The sequence below is a fragment of the Tamandua tetradactyla genome, chromosome 7, assembly GCF_023851605.1.
Source record: "Tamandua tetradactyla isolate mTamTet1 chromosome 7, mTamTet1.pri, whole genome shotgun sequence".
Classification (NCBI taxonomy): domain Eukaryota; kingdom Metazoa; phylum Chordata; class Mammalia; order Pilosa; family Myrmecophagidae; genus Tamandua; species Tamandua tetradactyla.
The window spans coordinates 95,682,163-95,701,622 of NC_135333.1; the positions used below are offsets into that span (position 1 = coordinate 95,682,163).

Genomic DNA, 19,460 nt, shown 5'->3' on the forward strand with positions numbered 1-19,460 from the left:
AGTACTAGTTTTGGACAGAAGGCAGGTTTTAAAAGCCATGAACTTGGATATTTAACAGAAGAGATTTCCAAATTAAATGTGAGAAGTGTGGCCTTGTTTCTCCTTGCAGCCTATAGTGAAATGTGACAGGAAAGAGATGATCTGAGAACTGAATTCTTGGGTACAAAGAAAACAGAAATTGATGGTCTGGAAAATTCTGGGCTTCCAGAAATGAGACCCCAGAGAATAGTTCCCCATGTTAGGATTTAACCAAACATGGAACCAGTCAGTCATTACAGGACAAGGGAGGGTTTGAGATGGAGTTATCCAGAAAGGATTTGTGGAAAGTCCTTTTGTCTGATGGACATGATCCCTGCATACTACATAGAAAACCAACAGAGTGTTGTGGGATCTGTATAAATGGGATCACTGGTAGTTTGGACGAAAAAGACCAATTGAAGGAAAAATGACTTCAGAGACAGAACCATAGAATCTAAGGTCTGAAGCCAAGAAACCTCAGGCCAGGAGATTGGACCCAACCAAGAACTTGGAAAGGGTGAGTTTGTCCCAAAGGCAGAGGGTGGGCTTTCCACTTCAATGTTCTGAAAGAGTTGTGCCACCTCAGGCCTTGGAGATGGTGGAGCACATTCCTTGGGGATTGGGGAGAGCCTTGCTACCACCACATTGTTCTGAAGGCCTTGAGTGTGTGCCCCAGAGAAAGCAGAGAGCCCAGGTGCTACCCCAATGCTTGGAGAGGGTGAAGTTGAGAAAAAAGGTGGTCTCCCCAGTGTCCCCTAACATTGCATTGGGAGAGAGCCTAGCTGCTGCATGGCCTTTGGAAAGTGTGGGACCGCCACTTTCTAAAGCCCCGAGAATAAATAACTCTTAGACTTTGAAATTTAATGGAATTTTCCCGGCAGGTTTTTGGAATTGTTTGGGTCCAGTGACCCCTGTGTTTCTTCCAGTTTCTCCCTGTGGAAATGGGAGTATGTATCCTATGATTGTCCCTCCTTTGTATATTTGCAGCAGATAACTTGTTCTGAGTTTTATAGGTCCACAGCCAGAAGTGAATTTTGCCTTAGGATAGAGCATGCCTGTAGCTGACTTTGATGAGATTTTGTACTTTTCTGACTTTGTATCATATTTGTATTTTTGCAGGTATGGTTTAAGGCTTTTGATATTGTGATGGAATGAATGTATTTTGTGTTTAGAAAGAACATGTCTTTTGGGGGTCCAGAGGGTGGAAGGTGCTGGTTTGAAACTGCCATGTATCTCAGAAAAGCCAAATTCTTTAATCCTTATTCAGTTTTGCTTGGTGGGATCTTTTTTATTGTTTTAAAGTTACCACCAATTGTTGGTGGTAACTTTTGATTAGATAGTTTCCATGGAGATGTATCTCTACCCATTCAAGTTGGGGTTGCTTACTGGAGCTCTTTTAGCAGGAACCATTTTAGAAAAAGCCTTAGAACCAACAAAGCCCACACAGCCAGAGACCTTTGGAGATTCAGAAGGAAAATGCCCCCAGGGAAGTCTTATGGAATGAGGAAAGAAAACTAGCAGACACTGTCATGTGCTTTTCCAGCTGAGAGAGGTGTCCAGAAGCCAGAGACCCCAGAAGATGTCAGCTGTGTGCCTTCTCAGCTGACAGAGGTATTACAGATGATATCAGCCTTTCTTGAGTGCAGGTACCTCTTGTTGGTTCCTTAATTTGGACAATTTCACAGCCTTAGAACTGTAAACTTGCAACTTAATAAATCCCCCCTTTTAAAAGCCATTCCATTTCTGTTATATTGCGTTCTGACAACTTAATAAACTAAAACAGGGCCATCATGCTCATGTGGAGCCTTTCCCATTGCCCTTACTTCTGCCCCCTTTCTCCACAGCCTTTCCAACTCTTCAAGGTTCGCTATAGCCTGAGCAGCAAGGGAAATGAGTTGTCCTACTAGTAGACTTAGGATATATACCAGAATCCCATAGTAATGGTTGGGGGCAGTATGCAATACCGTGTCTTTCATTCCTGTGGTAAAAACTTCAGTGTCAGGATTTATGAAAGACGCGGCATAAATGGTATGTTTCATTTCCAGCCTCCTTAAAATGTCTTATAGCTCCTCCATGTTTTGCCAATGGGTGGTATTGTGTGGTATATCCTTTTCATTAGGCATGCAACCTTACACCCATCAATCAGTCATATTACTAAGGAGGCAGTTTTTCCATCAGCTGAGGTAGCATACAAGTGTTGTTGTAGCAAAGGGTGGGTGGTAATAGATGCCAGTTTACTCGTCTCCCCTCCAGAAAGTGCTACCCTTTCTGCTCCAGTGTTCCATAATCTCAGAAGCTAATTAGGTAGGGACGCCCTAGCTTTTTGTCTATACCACTGCCCTAAATCACCCAATTCACCAATGGTTTAATCTCTCATAGTAACATGCAGTTTCTGTTCAGGAGGTTGGAATTGCTGAACCCCAGGGGGTAGATCTTGTGACGCTTTTCATTTCTTTTGTATTATGGAACGCACCTGTTGGGGCTCTTCATCCTCCCTCTCCTATGTTCCTCCTCCTCTTCTAACAAGGAGCAGTGTATGGGGTTCCACACTTTGGGGTCCCTTCCCAGAGTAGTGAAAGTCCTCTGAACTCGAGTCTGAGGCAACTTTCAGGCAGGCAATTAGTCAGAGTCCTTCATTTCTTCCTGGGCAAGGCATACATCTCTTTCTAGTTTTAATTCCTCCTCTGAATGGTGGTCTGTTGCATTTGCCATCTCTTCTGTCTCTGTGACCCTGCATAAGGCTCCTAAAAGGGACCAGGCCATAGCTGCCACTAACAGGCTTTTACATTTTTTTTTTGCTAAAATTCAGTTGTCTTGCTATCTGTTGCAAAACAGCAACCCTACCAGAGTTTTCAGGGGATCCCCATATTCTTGCAGTGGTCCCCATTCATCAAGGAGGGCAGCCACCCCTCTCCACATGGATGATAATAGGCCAGTTTGGGATTTCCCCCATGGATTCTCCCTTCCCAGAACATGCCTGCCACAACCTGCAGCTCTTTGTTCTTCTCACTGGCTCACCAGTTGTTCCAACACAGCTCTTGAAGAAGTCAGGTTGGTGCAGCCCCAAGGTGAAAGATCATGCTAGGCAGAATGTTAGGCATGGATTTTATTGGAACTTACAAACAGGAGATGATCTTTCCCAGTAGTAGCCATCCAGAACATGGAAGTCAGTTCTTCAAAGGGGGTGGGGAGTGCATGGGCTTATAAGACTTTAGGACAAGGGTGTGAGAGCAGAGTTTCAGTGGGGTCTTGTGACACCAGAGTTTACAGGTTTGTTATCAACAATGCTTAAGAGAAGAGAGTCTTAATGCTTTCTTTATGATAGCATCTGTACATATTTCCACATACACATTCCACCCCCTTCCCCCAAGGACATCTATGACCTTTAGTTTCTTTCCTGGTCATTATAGGTGGTTACATGTAGTAACTTATTCTCAACGTGGTGGAGGGGGGTGATTGAGCCCTGGGTCTCTCAGGGCCCTATGCCTTTTTTTTTAATTTTGGAAACAACCTCAAATGTATAGAAAATGTGCAAATATAGTACATAGACATTTTTTTGGCTCTATTTGAGAGAAAGTAGTCTACCTGAAGCCCCATCATTTCTGAATATTTAGTATATATTTTTTATGAGCAAGGATTCACCTACATGCCTTTAATGTAGCCATTAATATCAGGAAATTAAAATTGATCCAGTACTGCCATCTAATATTCAGACCTCTTTCAAGTTTTACCAGTTGCCCCAATAATGTTCTTTCTGGCAAAAGGATCCAGTTCAGAATTACCTTGCTTTTAGTTGTCTTATTTATTTAGTCTCTACGTTCAGAACAGATTTTCAGTCTTTCCTTCGCTTTCATGACCTTATGTTTACAGGCCAGCTATTATATAGAATGGATTTGTCTGATATCTCCTTGTGATTAGATTCAGGTCAAGCATCTTTGATAGAACTGTCACAAAAGCTGTGCCCTTTTTTCTTAATTGTATCTTATCCGGTGACTCATTTTTTCTTTTTCCCCAGGTGGTATTTAATTTGATCATTTAAGGGGTATCTGCCAGGTTTTCCACTACTAAATTACTTACCCTTCTTTGTAATTAAAAAGCATTTTGTACGGGACCTCCTCAGAATTGAATACTTTTGTGCTTCAAAGGACTTTGTCAAGAGGGTGAAAAGACAACCTCTCAAAGAGAGAAAATATTTGAAAATCATGTATCTAATAAGGATTTTATATCCAGGACATATAAAGAGCACCTACAACTTAATGATAAAAAGACAACCCAGGGCAGGCCACGGTGGTTCAGTGGCAGAGTTCTCGCCTGCCATGCCAGAGACCTGGGTTCGATTCCCCATGCCTACCCATGTAAAAAAAGAAGAAAGACAACCCAGTTTAATAATGGGGCAAAAGACATGAACAAATTTTCAAAAAGGATACACAAATACTAAAAAGTACATGAAAAGATGTTCAACATCACTAGCTATTAGGGAAATGTAAATCAAAACCACGTGAGATATCATTTCACCCTTACTAGAATGGTCACTATTGAAAAAAAAACAACAACAGAAAACTGAAAGTGTTGGAAAGGATGTAGAGAAATAGGAACACTTATTCACTGTTGGTGGGAATATAGAATGGTGTTGCTGCTGTGGAAGATAGTTTGGTAGTTCCTCAGGAAGATAACTTTAGAACTGCTATGATCCAGCAAACCTGCTACTAAGTGTGTACTCAGAAGAACTGAAACCAGAGATGTGAACATTTGCACACTGATGTTCACAGCAGTGTTGTTTACAATTACCGAAAGATGAGAACAACCCAGGTGTCCATCAACTGATGAATGGATAAACAAAATGTGGTATATACATATGATGAAATATTATGCATCTGTAAAAAGAAATGAAGTCATGACACGTGACTACGTTAATGAACCTCGAGAACATTATGTTGAGTGAAATAAGTCAGACACAAAAGGACAAACATTGTGTGAACTCACTAAATATAACTAGCAAGTTCCTGATATTAATATCTAGAACACAGGTAACCAGAAGATAGAATGAGGGCAGAGAATGGGGAGCTGATGCTTAATTTGTGCAGAATATGTAATAAGGTTGATTGTAAATGTTTAGAAATGAATGGAGGGGATGGGAGCACCATGTAGTGAGTGTAACTAATAGCAGTGTAATGTGGGTGCAATTATGGTTGAAATGAAACTTTTAGTGTCATTTATGTCACTAGAAGGAAAGCCAGAGGATGAAACATGAGACTGTATAAAACTACTTTAAATTTAAAAAGCGGTTTGATGAGGAGAAAGATCAAAGGATAAGATGGAGTTATAATAGAGAAGATAGAATTTAACAATTGAATATGGCTGCTGAATCATTGTACTGTATTTCTTTTAGTCTCTAGTGTCTTGGAGCAGCTAGAAGGAAAAAACCAAAATTGTGGAACTGTAACCCATACCAAGTTCTGAAATCTGTTCTATAGCTACTTGTTACAATGTACTTTGAAATTTATTGCTTTTCTGTATATATGTTGTATTTCACAATTAAAAAACAGCATTTTGTGGGACAGTACTTTGAAACTATGCAAATAGTTTCTCATCAAACTTTTAACTAATTAATTTATATCAATGTATACTCATAATTTCTTTAAAAGTTATAATCTGTTATTCTCCTTTCAAGCTGCTTCTGTGCCCCCCCCTTTTTTTTTTTAACATTTTCAGGTTTTATTTTTGGTAATTCATACATGAAGTTATTGTACAAACATATAAACCACCACTCAGGACCAAAACAAAGTTCTCATTTCAAATAGACATATTTACTCAAGAGAATTCTAAAACCATACCAGTTTTACCATCTTCTAAAACAGGGGTTGGGAAATTTTCTGAAAAAGGTCAGATAGTAAATATTTTAGGCTCTGCAGACCACGTGGTTTCTGTTGCAACTACTTAACTCTGCTATTACAGTGTAAAAGCAGCCATAGGTAATGTGTAAGCAAAAACAAAATGTTTCTTATGTTCCAATAAAATTTTATGAATGCTGTAATCTGAATTTCACCATTTTCATATGTCACGAAATATTAGTCTTTGATTATTTTTTCAACCGTTAAAAAAATGTAGAAACCACTCTTCCCTTTTGAGCTGTGTAAAGAAAGGCAGCAGGCTGTAATTTGCCAATTGCTGCTCCAAAGTAACATCTTAAAAGTCCAGTCACCTCAAAATTTCATATCATTGCTTCCCAGAGATTTAAAGTGATTATTCAAATCTTCATCAGTAACTTCTTTTAAATCAGCTGTTTTTCACTTTGGACTCAGTCTTTATCTAGTAAAACTACTTTAACACCTACATGAAAGCTATGACCTCCCATACAAGCTTGACTTAGCTGATATTCCATAGTTAATACTACTTGCAGGGTTTTTGAACTTGTGACTCAATGAGTTGCCTTAGTGTGATTTTTAGGGAGGTTGGAGACAGTTTTCAAATTACCTTCAACTGCTCTAGGGCAAAAGATGAACCATTTTGCTGTAGATTCTCAATAATCTGTTCCATAGTATTGGCTGGAAACAAACTATTTGTTTATTCCTCAAGTATGAAAGACTTGTCTTGATCAGTCTGGAACTTTGTATGGTAAATTTCTAAGATGTCTGCAATATTTTTTTTGAAGGAGATTTCAGGGCCAACAAATTTTCTTCTAAAGAGTCCAGCTTTTCAGAATCTACAAAGTATACAGTAATTCCTGCTCTGTGTACATCTCTCCCTTTTAGTCTGAATCCTGTTAATGCAGGGAATTAACCAAGCTTTCCTTGCAGCTGTGGCAAGAAGTAACCTCCACCCACAGCAGGGAATAGTCTCACTGATGTTTCTGGCATTGCAAAACAGAATCTTTTCGGTAGCCACTTGCAGTTGCCCATGTACTGAGAAACCAACTCCCCACCATTGTAATTCCACGAATAAGGGCAACAATGTCATTGTTCAGCAAATATTCTTCTCTAAAGAAATCTTGAGATAACTTCTGTTTTGCTTTTTCAGCTTCTGAGATCTCTGTGATAACACCCCCAGCTCAGGATGCTTTTCCTCCAGCTTCCTTTATAATGATCAGGAAAGTTTCAGGATCTTGTTCCCACTTCTTTAACTGTTGATAAGTTTGTTGAATCGTATTAAGAGTCAGTGCATTTAGAAACTTGGGTCTGTTCCATGTTATCACCCCTGTACAACCTTTTCTTTCCAATAGTACCTCTTCTGCTGCATCTGTGTGATTAGATATTCCCTGAAATGTCATTCTCTGAAATTGTTGAACTGTAATCCGGTAGCCCTGATCTTTGATAATGATTAACTATATAGCTTTCATCTTGTGACCATATGATTATAAAAACCCTGTGATGGATATTCCCTTTATCAGTATATGGAAAGCAAATGCTGCAATATGATATGAGTCCTTTAGAATGAATGAATTAAACTTTGACATGAGCCTTCACATCTCTGGCAGCCCCATTGACAGAACACCCAGCACTCTGTTGGCCCCATGTCCTAGACGCCTCCCGGCGCTGTTGGGTAGAGATGGCAAAGTCTTCCAGGCCCTCTTTGCCCTTTTGACAAGCTCCTATAGTTTGAAATACATCTGGCAGCCTGGCACAAGACGATACATGTTTGTCTTAACCTTGTATTGCCCATTATTGGAATAAGCCATTTAGTAGAGAATGGTATTTAGAAACCAAGATCTTGGTGCTAGGTATGCTCGTTGCTGTTTGGATGTTACTGCTCCCAAGCTTTCTCAGTGGACAGGATTAGGGAATATATTTACATATGCACATTTACACATTTCATACATATATATACACACACATATAAAATACCGTACATACCGTACATTTGTATATATAGAAATATGGAAACATTTGTTCATACAGATGCATCTAGTTCTAATCCAGCACCACAGGGTTCATTCTAGCTTTCTCTTGCCATGGTTGTAACTTTATTTCCTGGCAGAGAGAAACCTGGCTCCCATTATCCTTAATTTATTTTCCTGCCTGGTCAATCCCACTATATATAATCAGTCTCACTTTGCTGCTTCTTCCCCCTCAGTGCAGATGTCTTCCTCACACCGCTTGGGCTCTGATACTCTGCCAGGTGAACCCCCGTAGGAGGTTGCTCTTCTCACTTGGCTTGGGGTCAGTCTAAATTTTAAGTGTGGCATGTCTAAAAGGACTAGATTTATTTCTCTTGTACTTTGGGTAAAGGGTAATTCAGATTGTCCTGTATTCCCTGGCTCTTTAATTGCATGTTTTTGTTTGTTTTGTCAGTCTTTTCATTCGATTAGATTTATTCTGGTCTGTTTTGTCCTCATCTACAATAGCAGTGACTATTTTTCCTATAGATACTGTGGTTCTCATACCAATGCTTATGTACATCATCATTGGGCCACCTGTGATATGTTACAGAAATGTTATATATAATGATATTTCTAGATATTAAAGTAATAATATTTTCAAAATACACAATAATAGGACCTGCTTAAAAATTCATATGTCTACCTGTAATCTTCACTATTGTGAGTTGCATTGAGCCTATGCAATCATACTAAAATGCTCAATATAAATTGATATATTGCATAAATTTGTGATTCCTGTTACTTAACTATTAAATAAACTGCCATGGATGTATTAGTCTTTTTTTTTGGTCTTTGTGTTATTCCTTAGGAAGATATCTTTTTTTTTTCCTTTCAAAATGCATGGGGAGGAAGTTGGTGATTAAGACCATGCCAATATTCTAAAGATTGCAATAATTGGGTTTCTTTTCTTCCTGAACTATATTCCTATGGAATTCATTTGTCACAAGTCAATGTGTTGGAAAATAGAGCTTCCTAGATGTTCTAGTCTACCAAAGCTGTCAGAATGCAACATACCAGAGATGGATTGGCTTTTAATAAAAGGGGATTTATTTAGTTAAAAATGTATAGTTCTTCAGAGGAAAGGCAGCTAACTTTCAACTGAGGTTCTTTCTTATACGGGAAGGCACAGGGTGATCTCTGCTGGCCTTCTCTCTAGGCCTCTGGGTTCCGACAACTTTCCCCAGGGTGATTGCTTTCTGCATCTCCAAAGGCCTAGGCTGAGCTGCGAGTGCTGAGATGAGGTATGCTGAGCTGCTTGGGCTGTGCTACATTCAGCTCTCTCATTTAAGCACCACCCAATTAAATCAAACATCATGAATTGCAGCAGGCACGCCTCCTGGCCGATTGCAGATGTAATCAGCAACAGATGAGGTTCAAACGCCATTGGCTCATGTCCACAACAATAGATCTAGACGCCTTCACCTGACCAAGTTGACACCTGAATCTAACTACCACACTAGATGTTCCATTCTTATGTGCACTTTTGTACCTTGTAGGAAGGCTATGAGAACTGTGGATATTTTGTGAACAGTGGTTGCCTGGTCTCCAAATTTCTGTCTGATGAGAAAGAATGCTGATTTTGATGTTTATTTATTTATTTATTTTCCTCTCTTATTTTCTATTGTTAAGTCTGTCTTTCTGAAATAACTATTCTGGGAAGTCCTCCTATTTCGCTATCCTTCAGTGATTTGGGGAGCAGTGTCATAGGATAAGAGTTATCTCTGTATGCAGTACAGCACAACTCTTGTGCATTCCCTGTGCCAGTAGGTACTAGATAATATTCAGATATTATCTTTCCTTGGTAATAAATCTAAAGACCAATGTTGGGGCCATGGGTAGGCAGATAGTTGTTTATCCAAAAGAAGTTAATGCATTTGTTTGTCTAAGAATGAAATGTTGGTGAGAACAGTGGGAAGCTTCTGAAGAAGTTGTCAAATAAATTGTAGATATATCAATTTGTGAAGTATAATCATACTTCACAGTAACACACCTGATTGGATTGGTTGGATTTTCTACTCTCTGCAGATTGGGATCCTGAAACAAAAAGTAGAGTTTCATAGTCACATAGTAGGTGAATAATTTCTCCTTGTTTTGAACTCTAGTCCACTTTTTCATTATCGACTCTTAATAGCCAGAAGTGCATTAACACCTTATAGTAAAGAAGGCTTCTAAATAAAACAATTTAACTTTTTACTCTGGAAAATGCCAAACATATGCAATGTAAAGAAAAGAATATGACCTCCACTATCCATCACCTAACTTTGACAATTATCAGTTTACAGCCAAATAATTTTAAGAAATAAAGATTTTTAAAAAACAGGCTTTAGAATAGTTTTACTGAAATGGGACTTTTAAGTTTTGCCTATCATATTCTCATAGAGTTAAAATTTGTTTCAAACAATAATTAATGAGTAAACTTTTCCATCTGTAATTTTATGGCTAGAGAGAAATTTCCCTTGGATTCTATTTCATCATTACCTTAGGTACTTATTCCTTTCTCCCTTAGGATTACTAACAGGAAAGAACCTTCCCCTAAGGCCTAGCCAACAGTAAATAAAAAGAAATATGCGCACGCACACACACACACACATATCTCCAAGTGCACGGGGTGGTTCAGTGATAGAACGTTCGTCTGCTATGCTGGAGACCTGGGTTTGATTCCCAGACCACGCACCTGAAAAAACCTCCCACAACTAATCAGTGTGGATTAGTTACCTTAAGGAATGAAAGGAGGAGATCAGGGAGACTTTGCATAACTAGATTTCTTCCCCTCCCTATCTGGTGATATTCTTCCCTGTCAGCTCAGTACATCCACAGAAAATCATATGAGGAGCATGAGATCTTTCCACTAGAGTACAAATTGGGTTCTATGTTACAAGTAGTCTTTTCTGCTTGACCTAGTTTAAAATCTGCTTCTCCTCTTTCCACTCTGATCTGCTCATCCTAGGGTTGTCTGTGTTCTTATCTCCTGTTACCATATTTCACCCCACAAAGAATACTAGGGGAGTGACTCGTGGGAAGGAGTGTAGGGACCCCCATGCAAGTTTTTTCCGCTCCTGTGTCACCTTCTTTAAAGCATTAGCCTTTCATACTTTGAAATGTGACCATCAGCGCCCAAAAAGCAAGCAGCAAAAAAATAATTCCTTTCTTCCTTAAGAGAAGTGCCCCTTCTTTTAATTGTCATTTTGTACTGTATTCAGAGGTGTGTCAGGATTTCATAGCAACTTTTTGTTATTTAGAAAATTTTAAAATGTTTTTGATTTCATATATAAATAGAATTATTGGGGGGCACATTTATTTTCAATTTCAAGTCATCATTAAATTTAAACCGAGTGCATCACACATAACATTGAATCAGCAGTCTTTAAACATTTTTAGTTTTCTGAATTAAATCACCAAGAGTCTTTAAATCATTCCATTGTTTTATAATGTAAAAGCATATTTTGAACTTAAGACATAGAAACAAAACTGATTATCATCTTTTAAATTAATGTTTGAGCAGTAACAGTCAACATTTCTGAAAATGGCTGTGATTGGAAAATTGCCAAAAATACTACTCTAGTCTTGAATGTACAGTTGTTAGAGAAGAAGCAGAATGAATCCTAAATCTATGATATGGGAGTTTTCTGTTCAAAGACACCCCTTGATGACTAATAGCAAGTCATAAAATCATAACATTACAGCATTCCAGATTTTGTGCACAGTCTATTTTGGATTGAATTTTGGATCCTAGCATTCCAAAAATAATCACTTGCGTGTTTGCTTTCTTCAGTAAGTATGGGTAAACCATTATGATAAAGTACCTAACTAGCCAATGGGTATACATAATGATATCTACAGATTGACTCTGTTCCCTAATTAATTTTTTATTGTAGCAAATTTTTAACATATATTATGTTTGAGTGCTGTTAGCAATATTGTTAGAGTTTTACATATCAACTTAGATTACATTAATATGAAATTTATAGTAAGACAGAGTAGTTAGGTTTTGGTCAACTGCGATACTGATATTCAAACAGGCAAATTTTGACAAGAAAAGAAGAGTCAATATATTTAGAGAATTGTGTACTTTCCTTAGCAAGTAAGTAAAAAGAATCTGTAATTAAATTAATTTTCTGGGCTGAATTTTAACTTTGCTCTACTTATTTAAAATAAGGGTGTCCTGAAATAAATCAATAATTTGAAGATTTATTGGACATTGTAGCCTACTTAAATGTGAAAAGGGTAAAAACTTTAGGCATTTAAAAATAGCAGTGTGAAAAATCATGTTAAGAACTATTGTATCAGTTTATTAAATGATAAAGCAGTTCTTGGTTATTCCATATGCAGTTTTAATTAATAGGATTTTTATAAGTCTAAACTTTGGAGTTTTTACTGTTTTTGACAAGACTTTCTCCCCACCTCCTCAACCTATTCTATATTAATTTCTTATTTTCCTACTGAGATGATTCATTTCAGGACCTGCAATATGTAGTCATCTTTCACTCTTCCATTCCCTGTCACCTATGAACTATTATAGTCTATTTTCTCTACATAATTATAAGTCTCAGGAGGACAGAAACCATATTTTTCTCACTTTTATATCCATAGAGTCAGGAATATACTAGACACTAAATAGATATTTGTTTAATTGAATAAATCAGTAAATGTAGAATATGATCAGTGTGACCTGATAAATTCCAGGTGCTCTTGAATATTCCTTATTATAGAATCCTTGTCATAGGTACTTTCTGGGGTATCTACACAATTGAGTGGATCCCTGCCAGCCAATCCATGAATTGTTTCTCTTATCCATCTCCTTCCAAATGGATGAGTTTGAACATCAGCTTCTGCCTAAGAAGGAGTAGCCAAAGTTACCCTCCTATTAGAAACAAACAAAAGCAACAGTGAAAACCAGAAGAAATCCATGACATCACGTAGCAAAGAACTGTGATCTCAGAAGACAATACAGTGGTCTCTGAGAGATGGGAAGCAAGCAAGGTGAATCCTGCACTTTTCCCACTGTACTGCTTTGAGCATGTTTCCTGGTACAGCTCAGGGAGGGGGATCCCAGGTGGAGCCAGGCAGACTCTGTGAGTTGAGGAGACTGTGGTGACTATTGTAGACAGGTTAGAGTACCAGAGAGGAGACACCTGCAAAGAAGGAGAGCCCAGAGCCTGCAGAGGGTTCCCCTGCAGGTACTGATCCATGCATGTGCAAAGAAAACTACCCAAGGCAGGGAATAAAACCACTCTAAAAAAAAGATTAGAAGAAATAGTGCCTGGCACTTACCAGGTATAGTGCCTGGGCCAGTGAAGGACATTGGGCAGCATATGCTCAGGATGGTCCTCAGCAGGGGGAATAATTAGCCCTAGATTGAACACTGTTGTGGACCTGCCTAACCAGTCATTGAAGTAAGACTGGAAAGGCTCAAACTCTTTTCAAGTGATTTCCAATTGTATCCCAGAACAAAACTCAAGAATATTTATAGGAAGGCAAAAATATCCAGCACCCAATAAAGTAAAAAGTACAATGTCTGGTGTCCAATCAAATATTACCAGACATTCAAAGAAACAAGAAAACATGACTCATACTGAGGAGAGTAATTGTCCACTGGCAATCAGCACAGAACTGACACAGGTGTTAGAATCAGAAGAGAAGCCATTAAAGCAGTTGTTATAACTGAATTCCATTTGCTTAAGAAGTTAAGTAGCGATATAAGAAAAGATACCTTAAAAGATCCTAATAGAACTTTGAGAGATGGGGACTCCAATATCCGTTGAAAACATATACTGTGTAGGATTGACAGAATATTAGACATTGCAGGAGAAAAGATTTCTAAACTGGAAGGTGTAGCAATAGAAATTATTTAGAATGAAATGAAAAAAGAATTTAAAAGATTAAAAAGATAACATGGAAAGGGCATCACTGATCTGTGGACAGTATCAAACCACCTGGTATAGTGTAATCGTGGAGGATAGATGGAAAGAATGTAAGATAGAAAAAATATTTGAAGGAATAATAGCCGTAAAGGTAATGGAGAATCATTTTTAAAATACTGAAAGAAAAAAAAAACTGTAAACCTAGAATTCTATACCCAAGGAAAATATCTTTCAACAACAGTGGGGAAATAAAGATGTTTTCAGAAATGCAAAAGCTGAAAGTATTCATCATGAAATAGGTGGGCTTTCAGGTACCCTAATTGATTGTACACAGTTGATTTGACCATAAATTGGTAAAGCACAAGCCGAACCAATCAAAATCTTCTAGGAATGTAGGATTTCGACTGAGAGGTTCAGTCTCTCTGTTTGGCTTGGCCATCGTATTGATATGTGACCTTGGAGCCTGTGTGGGGTGGTCATCTTCCATTCTCCATTCCAGAATGACAGAGCTGTGAGCAGAGAAAGAAGAAAGTCAATGAAACGAGATATAGAAGTGAAAAATATACAACCCCCTTGCTGATTTTTATCTTCTTATTCCCAGTTTAAATTCTTCCTGAGTCTAAATTGCAGCCCTGCTTCTGTATTCTGTGAGAAACCATTCCATATTTATAATAAACTCACCTCTTTTTAAGCTAGCCTGAGATGCTTTGGGTTACTAGTCACCCACACACACTCTGTCACACACACACACACACACACACACACACACACCAGTTCCAAGTTTTTCTTGGTTTAATTTAGTGTAAATAATTATGCAATTGAGGTTGTTATATCTAGACATGGGAGCAGAAGAAAAAAAAGGTTAATTGGGAGTATTTAAACTTTCTAGGCCCATCATCTTCGTGATTCTCACATTTTCATTAAGACTTTGAATTTCTTCAGCTGTGGAGCAAAATATGCAAAAACTTTTAAAGTTGGTGTGCCGGTTTGAAAAGGTTTATGTACCCTAGAAAAACCATGTTTTAATCCTAATCCCATTTTATATAGGCAGCCATTTTTTCTAATTCCTATTCGGTACTCAGTGTTGGAAACTTTAATCAGCTTCTCGCCATGGAGCTGTGACTCAATCAGTGTGGGTAGTAAACCTGATTAGGTGGAGACATGTCTCCACCCATACCAGTGGGTCTTGATTGGTTTTATTGGAAGCCTTTAAAAGGAGAAACATTTTGGAAGAAGCTAGAGAACAACAAGAGAGAAAGCCGGAGAGATTCAGAGAGAGGAGAGAGGAACGACAGAGTCACAAGAAAGCCACAACCGAATGCTGCAGAGCTACGAAGCCCAGAGTCCAGCGACCTTTGGAGATGAAAAAGGAAAACACCTCCTGGGGAGCTGGAGAGGAAGCTAGCAGATGATGCCATGTTCACCCTGTGCCCTTCCAAATGAGAGAAATCCTGAATTCACTGGCCTTCTTGAATCAAGGTATCTTTCTCTGGATGCCTTAGATTGGACATTTCTATAGACTTGCTTAATTAGGACATTTTTTCAGCCTTAGAACTGTGAACTAGCAACTTATTAAATTCCTCTTTTTAAAAGTCATTCTGTTTCTGGCATATTGCATCTCGGCAGCTAGCAAACGAGAACAGTTAGTTCCCCTTCTCACCATCTGTAGTGCCCAGGTAGCTAGAAATTGTTGAAGAAATGAGGGAAAAAAATGTGACCAGGGCCTCTCAGTGTTGGCTTTTTACGTATTCAAAGAATTCAACAAAACTTAGGGTTGTTTATATACATATTACATGCTTTTCCAGCTTTCCAAAAAGCGCCTCTTTTCTGCTTCTTGTTACTTCGAGTCTTTGATTTATCCCCTTTATTAATCAGTAGTCTTTTAGAAGGTTTTTAAAAAATCTTTTATGTCACTAATATTTTGAAAACAGTATCCATGTGTTAGACACTTGCCTCAGGGTCATTCATACTAAATCATTTAAAACAAATTTTGATTTCTACTTATGTGTCTCTCTAATTTTCTTTTATATAATTCAATAGGATCAAAAGCATGATTGTGACTAAATGTTTTGCTGGTAAATATCTGAAATTGGCTGGATTCTTTTTAATAGTTGCTTTAAAAAAAAACTACCATGTTCTTATTTCTGAAAGTGCATCTTGTGATTTTTTTTCCTTTCTGGGTAAAAAGGCTGAGTTTTAAAGTCTTTTATGAACATTCTGGTGATCTAAATACTGTTTGATGGAGCTTTGACCTACTTAGATTAATGCTTTGTGCTAGACAGCATGTTTATCCCCAGGGTAACTGTTACAGAATTTCCCCCTGTGAATGCATTGAAGTTTTCCACTTGCCAGATCTTTTATTACACAAACACAAAGAAGCAGCATGCAGCCAAAAAAGAAATAAGGAAGGTTGCATTGTTCTTGACTTCCTTGAATTAAGAAGTTTTATTCATCTAAGTGTTTTTTACAGGTTTTTGAACAATAATATTGTGAACAAAGACCTACTTAGCAGCAGCAGTTGCTTGCAGGTGTGTTTGTTCTCAATATATTTGCTGTGTTGAGAAGCACCGCTATGCATTTTGCTTAGTTAGGACATTATACATAACATTTAAACATTTTCCTTTACACATAGTTTTGTAAAAGAAATTATGAAATATATCAGTATAGTTCTTTTAGATATTTAAAGATAAACTCTCAAGATAATTACGTTAAACTTGCAGTATACAGTTTGAAATGTTTGTGTTTATTAATATTCTATTTTTGTCATTGACAATATGTATGTCATTTCTGTCTCTTCAGGGATGGTTCACGGATTTTTTTTCCTAACCATTTCAGTTTTTTAATGTAATTAGGTATCTACTTAGAAATTAGAAAAAGATTCACTTAAAAAAATAAAATAAGCAGGGTATATTCTCTGTGGTTTTTATCAAAACTTGAATTTGAGCATGTGATGTGTAATCAAACTAAGTTTTGTTACATGTAGAAGTGTTTTTAAGTACCTTTAGCCTCTAGGAGGCAGCATCGTCTAGTGTAAAATTGCTGGATTCTGAATTAGGGTATTTAGTCCTCTGTCATTTACAGAATTTTTCTGTGTGAAAATAATTGCCTTCAGAATCCTGAAGTTGCACTGGGAATGAATGAAATAACAACTCACAGATACAAAATCCTGAAGAAGGAGATTCTGTCCTGTTCCTCTCTTTGTGAATACTTAAAAAAGAAGATGAATTGTTTGATTGCCATAGCAGTAGCCTAACACTTCAGAAAGTAAAGGAATTAATGATTTAACTGGATGGCTTCTTTTTCCAGTTTGCGGGCTGCCATTCTGCACACGGCCATCTCAGCCCTGTGCACATGCTCCATGAGCATGACTGGAATGAACAGTTTGGGGCTTTCTTATTTCTAGCTGGTATTTTTGTTAAGATACTGTGTTAAGTGCTTATTTAAATGCAATATGAAAAAGGTCATTAGCAAATGCTATAGCTCTCCTATTCCTGTGTTTAAAACTATTAAATTTAGGGTGCACGGGTGGGTAGAATGCCTGCCTTTCATGTGGGAGACCTGGGTTTGATTCCTGGACCTGCACCCTCCCCCCCGAAAAAAAACTATTAAATTTGCTTGAGATTCAGGACATACAGTATGCTAGCTTTTTCATTGTCTTTGGGTATTTTTGCAAGGTAATCAAAATATAGCCATAACCTATAAATACTGCTGTAACTGTGGCTTCAGGAGAACAGGAATTAGAAATGTGTTGTAAGGGGAAAGGAAGGGACATTGGGTGGGCAGCCATCCTCTAGTCCATTTTCCTTCCTGTTTCCTATTTTCTTGGCACCTTAATAATTCCTATTTAGTGATGCGTGTGAGAGTATTACCGTAAAAGGATAATGTGCCCCTTGGTTCTCCTGGAATTGCCATCCTTAGGAGATTTTATTCTGCTCAAAACCCAGAGGTAGGTATGGAGGGCAAAGGAACTGAGAGGATTTATTTATAAACTTTTAATAAGTTCGATTTTATGACTATTATTATTAATATAATTTGGGGTCTGTTCACCCAGAACCTCATAATTTCAGTTTATATTCTTATGCACTTACATATACTTAATCTAGAAAGAATTTACAATAGTAATCAAAAGTTGTCCTGAAAGAATTGATGAATGTTCAGAAAAATTAGAGCCATCATATATTCTAAAGAAGACCAGAAGATGCCGTTCTCTAAAGTAGAACTTTCTGTGAACAAATAATCTGGCACATTCTGGTTTGAGTGGTCTGAGAGTTCCGCTTCCCCATTTATATTTGAGACACAAAGATCTACTAATGAGCTAGGCTTCTTTTGCTTTTTTAAGTAAATAGTGGTTTGAATGTGCATTGTTTTTGCATTGACAGGGTGATATTTGGGACAAATGGAAAGAGGAAATTGGAAACTGGTATAACCTATTCTGAGTTCTGTAATGAGAAGGAGGGCGCATGATGAAAGATTTAATTTATTTAGAAAGTTTTAAATTTTAAAAAGCAAAATAAAGCTCTATCCTCTACTATTTAAGGCTTTTTACATTATGGCATTAGAAAGTTAATTATAAATATATCATTTCTGTCCAGAGAAACAGTGTTGTTTTAAGTAATCTATGCCAACAATTTTTATTTTTTAAAGAACACTTGAAATGAGAGTTACAAGAAGGAAAAGCATTGTGAGGCATTTTTTGATTTAGCTGAAATGTATCTATGGTTATTTTGGTCTATTAACTTCATTCAGAACAGCTGTAACTGAAGTAATAATGGCTAAAGATGTTATGATCCCCTTCAGACAGAGGACAACTAGATATTCTTTCTTATGCTTACAACCATCCTCGTTTTGGAATCTGTCTACCCAAGGCATGCCACAAATATACACCGCAAGTACACTGTAGTGATTATAGAGTATGAAAGGAAATTTCCAGTATCTCATTGCCAGGAGCATTTGGAAGAAAAGATACTTGATTTGATGAATTAATAAAGAGCAAAATGTAGTTCGAGGTTTCACTGAGCTTCTAGGATGTCTTCAGTAAACTCAGCCCTCAAGAATTGCATATTGTGAGTGTATGTGTTATGTGAAAAAGTATGTACGTATGGGGCTAGTTTAGTAAAATGGTCAACTTATCAGAACATTATTTTTTTTTAAATATTTTTATTGAGAAATCTTCACACGCATACATTCCATACATGGTATACAATCAGTGACTCACAATATCATCACATAGTTGTGTATGCATCACCATGATCATTTTTTTAGAACATTTACATCACTCCAGAAAAAGACATAAAAAGAAAGAAGAGAAAATTCACATATACCATACAACTTACCCGTCCCTCTCATTGACCACTAGTATTTCCATCTACCCAATGTATTTTACCCATCGTTCCCCCCTCTTATTTTTTTATCCATATATTTTTACTCATCTTAGCATACCCTGGATAAAATGAGCATCATACTCAAGTTTTCCACAATCACACAGTCACACTGTAAATGTTATATCTTTATACAGTCGTTTCAAGAATCAAGGCTACTGAAACACAGTTCAATAGTTTCCAGTACTTCCCTCCAGCCACTCTAATACACCGTAAACTAAAAAGGGATATCTATATAATGCATAAGAATAACCTCCAGGATAACCTCTCAGCTGTGTTTGAAGTCTCTCAGCCACTGCAACTTTTATTTTGTCTCATTTCTCTCTT

The 19,460-nt window shown here is 37.5% G+C and overlaps 1 protein-coding gene and 1 pseudogene across 2 annotated transcripts in view; one reads left to right on the top strand and one right to left on the bottom strand.

Moving 5' to 3' along the window:
- The window catches only part of FGD4 (FYVE, RhoGEF and PH domain containing 4), a 252,697-nt gene that overhangs the window by 33,294 nt on the left and 199,943 nt on the right, over positions 1-19,460 (top strand). The window lies entirely within an intron of this gene.
- On the bottom strand, positions 6,222-7,498 carry LOC143691660 (3-hydroxyisobutyryl-CoA hydrolase, mitochondrial-like; annotated as a pseudogene).